An 8,029-nucleotide genomic window follows, 5' to 3' on the forward strand; every position below is an offset into this window, starting at 1 on the left:
CAAGATTAAAGTATAAATAGAATTAAAATTATGGGTATAAACCTAACCAATAGAAGAACATTTTGAATAGGAAAATGTAAGTATTTCAAATGGACAAAAAATAGAAATTTCATGAGAATAAAATCATAATATCATGAGGAGAAATAATGTCATTTTAGTAGCATACAATAGTTGAAATATTGAAGACAACAAATTTGCAGTATCAAAAACAGTTGTGGGAAAAGTTATAAAAAATGATGTTATAAAATAAAAATATTATGGAAATAATTTACAAAATTTACAAAGAATTTTTACAAATAATTTTCAGAAGAAAGTTGAAATATTTGGAACATTTATAAAACATGGGGGATCATTTTTCCCATCTATGACAAAGTTCCTGTGTAATTCTGAGCAGGAACCTCATCATTCCCAGAACCATGTTGACCTCTAGTGGAGAAAAGAGTGACTTGCTGTGGAGGACCAATCATTTTTGAAAACTTATATATAAAAACTATAAAACTTATAAATCTTATATGACATCCTCCCTACTGGGATTCTGTTCTGTGAGGAATTCACTTAAGAGGTCGTCCCTGGTGGGCATACGGTCCTTGGTGGGCATACGGTCCTTGGTCCTCAGAATGCTGGACTCTGGGGTGGAACCCTCCATGCATTTTATGGATCTTTCTTGTCTTGATATCAGTGGCTTGGATCTTTTCCAGTGGCCAGGGTCAAATCTTACCCTTTATACTGTATTGTATGTACTTACTGTAGATATTTTATACTACTATATTGTGTTTTGTCCCAAGCAGTTTTGGTTTGTGCTCTTTTTTTTGGTCGGCAGCAGGTTTCAAACTTCCAGTCTTCTCGACCCTGAGCTAAATCCTTACAGACTGAGCTGATTCTGTATTCTGTATGACAGAACCTTAGTCCCTGAACCTTGACCTCAGACAAAATCAAGTCAAAATATAGTCAACAAAGGATCCCAAACACATGATAGTATGTTTTTCCGTTTTGTCCGTGTTTGGTACCGTACAGGGGCTTGTCCTTACATGACATTCTCCCTACTGGGATTCTGTTACCTAAGGAATTCACTTAAGAGGTCGTCCCTGGTGGGCATACAGTCCTTGGTCCTCAGAATGCTGGACTCTGGGGTGGAACCTTCCATGCATTTTATGGATTTTCTTGGATCTTTTCCAGTGGCCAGGGTATTGTACCAGTAGAGTGTCCGATTACTGATATGTCCTGGATCTTATCCTTTATATACACTTAGATATTCGTCACATCGTGTTTTGTCCCAAGTAGTTTTGGTTTGTGCTCTTTTTTTTGGTCGGCAGCAGGTTTCAAACTTCCAGTCTTCTCGACCCTGAGCTAAATCCTTACAGACTGAGCTGATTCTGCATTCTGTATGGACAAACCTTAGTCCCTGAACCTTGACTTCAGACAAAATCAAGTCAAAATATAGTCAACAAAGGATCCATGGATCCATACTATTGGGATTCTGTTACCTAAGGAATTCACTTAAGAGGTCGTCCCTGGTGGGCATACGGTCCTTGGTCCTAAGAATGCTGGACTCTGGGGTGGAACCTTCCATGCATTTTATGGATCTTTTATAAATCTGGAATTTGTCCGTGTTTGGTGCCGTACAGGGACTTGTCCTTACATGACATCCTGCCTGCTGGAATTCTGTTCTGTAAGGAATCCAGTACCTGGTGGGCATACGGTCCTTGGTCCTCGGAATGCTGGACTCTGGGGTGGAACCCTCCATGCATTTCATGGATCTTTTATGAATCTGGAATTTGTCCGTGTTCTGTGCCGTACAGGGGCTTGTCCTTACATGACATCCTCCCTACTGGGATTCTGTTCTGTAAGGAATCCAGTCCCTGGTGGGTATACAGTCCTTGGTCCTCAGAATGCTGGACTCTGGGGTGGAACTCTACATGCATTTTATGGATCTTTTATGAATCTGGAATTTGTCCGTGTTCGGTGCCGTACAGGGGCTTGTCCTTACATGACATCCTCCCTACTGGAATTCTGTTCTGTAAGGAATCCAGTCCCTGGTCGGCATACGGTCCTTGGTCCTCAGAATGCTGGACTCTGGGGTGGAACTCTACATGCATTTCATGGATCTTTTATGAATCTGGAATTTGTTCCTGTTCGGTGCCGTACAGGGACTTGTCCTTACATGACATCCTCCCTACTGGAATTCTGTTCTGTAAGGAATCCAGTCCCTGGTGGTCATACAGTCCTTTGTCCTCAGAATGCTGGACTCTGGGGTGGAACCCTCCATGCATTTTATGGATCTTTTATGAATCTGGAATTTGTCCGTGTTCGGTGCCGTACAGGGACTTGTCCTTACATGACATCCTCCCTACTGGAATTCTGTTCTGTAAGGAATCCAGTCCCTGGTGGGCATACAGTCCTTTGTCCTCAGAATGCTGGACTCTGGGGTGGAACCCTCCATGCATTTTATGGATCTTTTATGAATCTGGAATTTGTCCGTGTTCGGTGCCGTACAGGGACTTGTCCTTACATGACATCCTCCCTACTGGAATTCTGTTCTGTAAGGAATCCAGTCCCTGGTGGGTATACAGTCCTTGGTCCTCAGAATGCTGGACTCTGGGGTGGAACCTTCCATGCATTTTATGGATCTTTTATGAATCTGGAATTTGTCCGTGTTCGGTGCCGTACAGGGACTTGTCCTTACATGACATCCTCCCTACTGGAATTCTGTTCTGTAAGGAATCCAGTCCCTGGTGGGCATACAGTCCTTTGTCCTCAGAATGCTGGACTCTGGGGTGGAACCTTCCATGCATTTTATGGATCTTTTATGAATCTGGAATTTGTCCGTGTTCTGTGCCGTACAGGGACTTGTCCTTACATGACATCCTCCCTACTGGGATTCTGTTCTGTAAGGAATCCAGTCCCTGGTGGGCATACAGTCCTTTGTCCTCAGAATGCTGGACTCTGGGGTGGAACCCTCCATGCATTTTATGGATCTTTTATGAATCTGGAATTTGTCCGTGTTTGGTGCCGTACAGGGACTTGTCCTTACATGACATCCTCCCTACTGGAATTCTGTTCTGTAAGGAATCCAGTCCCTGGTGGGCATACGGTCCTCTGGGGTGGAACCCTACATGCATTTTATGGATCTTTCTTGTCTTGATATCAATGGCTTGGATCTTTTCCGGTTGCCAGGGTCAAATCTTACCCTTTATACTGTATTGTATGTACTTACTGTAGATATTCTATACTACTATATTGTGTTTTGTCCCAAGTAGTTTTGGTTTGTGCTCTTTTTTTTTGGTCGGCAACAGGTTTCAAATTTCCAAACCTAAGGTGCCTGAGCCAAATCCTTACAAACTGTAAGGCCTATCCCAACTCCCTTAATCTTAACTTCTAATCTTAACTAAAATCAAGTCCAAATATATTCAAGAAAGTATCTCAGTAACATAGAGCAGGCCCCAACACGTGGGGCCACACATTCTGATCACATTGCAGGCACACGGTCCAGTATGACGCCGATTCAAGGTTACATGTTTGTTGAGCATAAAGAACCAGGTGATGTGATGATGCACGTGTTTTTTTGCCAGCTGCAGAGTAAGAACTGAGAGTATCTGGAGGCGCCGAGCCACAGAGCGGTCGATGCTGATGTGAACAGCTGAGCAGGTTAAGTCCTCCTTCCTGCTGCCTGCTCCGACTCACATGGAGGCGCATGTGACAGCCGAAAAAACACTGGGCTGAAAAATTCCGAGAACGGAGCGAGCTTCCACTGCTGAGCTGACACACACGCATACATTTACCAGTCTGGAATTGCGAACTTGGAATATGTGACACATTTTAACTACATTCTTTCAGTGAATACTCCAATGAGCTCGGAGTTAGATCAAGGTCAAAAGTGCTTCTTTTTTTAACAAAAAGTATTATTTTTTAAAATCGGGGTTAAACTTTCAACTTTTGGCCAAGTACCGATTATTCTCAAATGGCTATAATTGACCAATTTATCATCTGGGTGCTATCATCCGTTCCTAAGAAAAACACATGTATCAGTGAAAAATAAGTGTCAACATCCGATTACCCGATTGGCCGATTACCCATTATTCTATAATGGCAATAATCGGCCGATTAATCGATGGAGCCCTATGATTAATTTCTAAGAAAAACACATATAGTAATTACATTTTATCAGTGAAAAATAAGTGTGAACATTGGTGTCAAACATTCAACTTTTGGCCAAATTACCGATTATTCTGTAATAACTATAATCAGCCAATTAATCGGTTGGGTCCTATTATCTATTTTTACTTATTTTTGTTACCAGTCCTGTTCAAGTAATTGGCTTATCTCAAGTTATATTGACTGTATATTGATATATATTACTTAACACGAGCAAACAGAACAAATCAAATGTTCTGTGACCACAGCTGCTCTTTTTTTTTTTGTCTATCTGACAAAAAAAGTAAAAAAGCCACACAGCTGCTTTTTTGTTACACATGCAGCAACAGATAAGATCCCTTGTGTTGTAAACTGTGTCACCTACTTTTACAAAGTGCTGGGCTGTGTGGCTTGTTGTGAAAGAAAACCCATGTCAATATTTCCCTTTGACATAAGAAACAGTATGACATATTTTGAAAAAAGAAAAAAAAATTAAAAAATTAGCTTTGCATGTGGAATTATGAGGCTAAACCTGTCAGGAATATTTATATGAGTATTTATAAGCATTGACATCCACTATAATAAATGAATGTGACACATATCTTCATTCATTCATTCATTTTCTACCGCTTATCCTCACAAGGGTCGCGGGGGTGCTGGAGCCTATCCCAGCTGTCTTCGGGCGAGAGGCGGGGTACACCCTGGACTGGTGGCCAGCCAATCACAGGGCACATATAGACAAACAACCATTCACACTCACGTTCATACCTATGGACATAGGTATGATCGGGGAGAACATGCAAACTCCACACAGAGATGGCCAACGGTGGAATCGAACTTGGGTCTCCTAGCTGTGAGGCCTGCACGCTAACCACTTCAGTTTCAACATTCAGTTTGAAGTAAAATTTGATGTTTTTGTTGACATAGTCTTGTCAGTATTTCCTTGTCTCCTAGTGTCATGGAGTGTGCTGGAGCCTATCCCAGCTGACTTTGGGCGAGCTGCAGGGTACACACTGGACTGGTGGCCAGTCAATCACAGGGCACATATAGACAAACAACCATTCACACTCACATTCATACCTACGGACAATTTTGTTGTGTTGCTGCTGGATGTTCACGGAATCAGAGTTTAACCTAGCATGTTTTTCGAATGTGAATGCTGGTCACCAGCCAATCACAGGGCACATATAGACAAACAACCATTCACACTCACATTCACCAATTAACCTAGCATGTTTTTGGAATGTGGGAGGAAAGTACCCGGAGAAAACCCACGCATGCACGGGGAGAACATGCAAACTCCACACAAAGATGGGTGGAATTGAACCCTGGTCTCCTAGCTGTGAGGTCTGCGCGCTAACCACTCGATCGCCGTGCCACCCTGACACATATCTTAATATGTGCATATACAATTGGTTGCACATATATAAAATTATACATTTTCAAAAACAAAGCAATGTTTACACTCGGGAAAACCTCTGAGAAATAAAATAGTTATCAAAAGTCTATATGAATTAACACAGCTGCACGGTGGTTGAGTGGTTAGGGTACAGGCCACACAGCTAGGAGACTCGAGTTAGATTCCACCATCAAGCATCTCTGTGTCTCCCCGTGCATGTGTGGATTTTTTCCAGGTACTCCAGTTTCATGCTAGGTTAATTAGCGACTCCAAATTGTCCATAGGTATGAATGTGAGTGTGAATGGTTGTTTGTCTATATGTGCCCTGTGATTGGCTGGCCACCAGTCCAGGGTGTACCCCGCCTCTCGCCCGAAGACAGCTGGGATAGGCTCCAGCACCCCCGCAACCCTCGTGAAGATAAGCGGTAGAAAATGAACGAACGAACTTTGACATGGCAGCTGCACGGTTTCGAGCGGTTAGCACACAGGCCACGCAGCTAGGAGACTCAAGTTCGATTCCACCCTCGGGCATCTCTCTGTGTGGAGTGTGCATGTTCTCCCCGTGCATGTGTGGATTTTTTCCAGGTACTTCACTTTGGTTTTATGCTAGGTTAATTAGCGACTCCAAATTGTCCATAGGTATGAATGTGAGTGTGAATGGTTGTTTGTCTATATGTGCCCTGTGATTGGCTGGCGACCAGTTCAGGGTGTACCGCACCTCTCGCCCAAAGACAGCTGGGATAGGCTCCAGCACCCCCACCGTCCCTCGTGAGAATAAGCGGTAGAAAATGAACGAACGAACTTTAACATGGCAGCTGCATGGTGGATGAGTGATTAGTGTGCAGACCACGCAGCTAGGAGACCCGAGTTCGATTCCACCATCGGGCATCTCTGTGTGGAGTTTGCATGTTCTCCCCGTACATGTGTGGATTTTCTCCGGGTACTTCGGTTTAATGCTAGCTTAATTAGCGACTCCAAATTGTCCATAGGTATGAATGTGAGTGTGAATGGTTGTTTGTCTATATGTGCCCTGTGATTGGCTGGCGACCAGTCCAGGGTGTACCCGGCCTCTCGCCCAAAGACAGCTGGGATAGGCTCCAGCACCCCCCACAACTCTCATGAGGATAAGCGGTAGAAAATAAATGAACTTTAACATGCCTATAATCAGCCGATTAATCGGTCAGACCCTGTCATTGATCTCTAAGAAAAACATCACATTACCTTGTTTTTATCAGTGAAAAATAAGTGTTACCATCTGTGTCAGTTGGTCAACTTTTGGCCCAAAGTGCAAGTTTTTGAAAACAAGAGTGTTGTGTACATATCAATGTGCATACCTCTTCACTGTTCCGTCTGGGCGCCTCTGTGTCAAAGTCAAAACAACAATGGCAAAAGACAACATTCTTGTTTGGCTTTGACTTACACTTCTATGTTTACTCATGCCAGTGTGTCCACATTTTTCACCTAGCATATATTAGCTGCATTTTATGAGGGAAAACTAAGTGTCAACTTTTGGCCAATTACCGATTATTCTCTAATGCCTATATTTGGCTGATAATTCACTTCTATGAAAAATAGGCATGTTAAAGTACTTGGCATGTACTTAAAGTACTAGGTTTTGTTAAAGTACTTGTGTTTTAGTAGGGAAAACTAAGCGTTAACATCGGCATCAATCCGATAGCTTCTGTCTGATTATTCTCTAATGCCTATAATCGGCTGATTAGATTGGAGAATCTGCAGGGCCACAGTATACATTGAAGCATTTTAACAGAATATTATTAAGAAGTATGTAATTTCTCTCAAAACACATATATTACCGCGTTTTATTTGTGAAAAATAAAAATGTTAAAATCAGGGTTAAACTTTCAACTTTTGGCCAAGTACCGATTATTGTCAAATGGCTATAATGGACCAATTTATCGTCTGGGTGCTATCATCCGTTTCTAAGAAAAACATATGTATCAATGAAAAATAAGTGTCAACATCCGATTACCCGATTGGCCGATTACCCATTATTGTAGAATGGCAATAATCGGCCGATTAATCGATTGAGCCCTATAATTAATTTCGAAGAAAAACACATAACTGCATTTTATCAGTGAAAAATAAGTATGAACATTCAACTTTTGGCCAAGTACCGATTATTCTGTAATGGGCCAATTAATCGGTTGGGTCCTATCATGTATTTTTAAAAACAACACATGTATTACTTGGATTTTTATTTGTGAAAAATAAGTGTTAACATCAGCGTGTGAATGTTTGGCCGATTACTTTTTTTTTTTTTTTCATGACTATAATCGGTCAATTAATCGGTGCCGCCCCATCCTTCATTTCTAAGGAAAAAAATTGTACTACCTACATTTTATTTCTGAATAATAAGTGTTAACATCCGCATTGATCGGTCAATTTTTGGCCGATTACCCAGTATTCAATAATGGCTATAATTGGCGGATGTGTAAATATTTGGCTGATTACCCATTATTTTCTGATGACTATAATCAG

This window comes from Doryrhamphus excisus, linkage group LG6, assembly GCF_037039965.1.
Source record: "Doryrhamphus excisus strain RoL-2023G ecotype Guam linkage group LG6, RoL_Dexc_Guam_v1.1, whole genome shotgun sequence".
Classification (NCBI taxonomy): Eukaryota; Metazoa; Chordata; class Actinopteri; order Syngnathiformes; family Syngnathidae; genus Doryrhamphus; species Doryrhamphus excisus.